Raw genomic sequence first — 208 nt, 5'->3', positions numbered from 1 at the left:
GACCTGATCCTGAAGTCGCTAACTACTAGTCTATGTTGTGAGGTGCATTCTTCATCTGGGAAGGTTTTGGCATTTATAAGTAGCTGCCATCTTTCCCTTTTCCTGGCGAGAATGTAGTCAATTTGACTAGTGTGTCTACCAGATCGGTAGGTGACTACGTGACTGGCAGGTTTCCTGAAGTTAGTATTGCAAACCATAAGATCATTTG

At 43.3% G+C, this 208-nt stretch overlaps 1 protein-coding gene across 1 annotated transcript in view; it reads left to right on the top strand.

The window, feature by feature from the left end:
* The window catches only part of LOC128251448 (uncharacterized), a 9,590-nt gene that overhangs the window by 4,000 nt on the left and 5,382 nt on the right, over positions 1 to 208 (top strand). The gene's annotated exons all lie outside the window — the stretch shown is intronic.

Source organism: Octopus bimaculoides, unplaced genomic scaffold, assembly GCF_001194135.2.
Source record: "Octopus bimaculoides isolate UCB-OBI-ISO-001 unplaced genomic scaffold, ASM119413v2 Scaffold_193594, whole genome shotgun sequence".
In the NCBI taxonomy this organism is placed as follows: Eukaryota; Metazoa; Mollusca; class Cephalopoda; order Octopoda; family Octopodidae; genus Octopus; species Octopus bimaculoides.
Note: the sequence above shows the minus strand (reverse complement) of the source record. Positions and strands in the feature narration are given on the sequence as shown.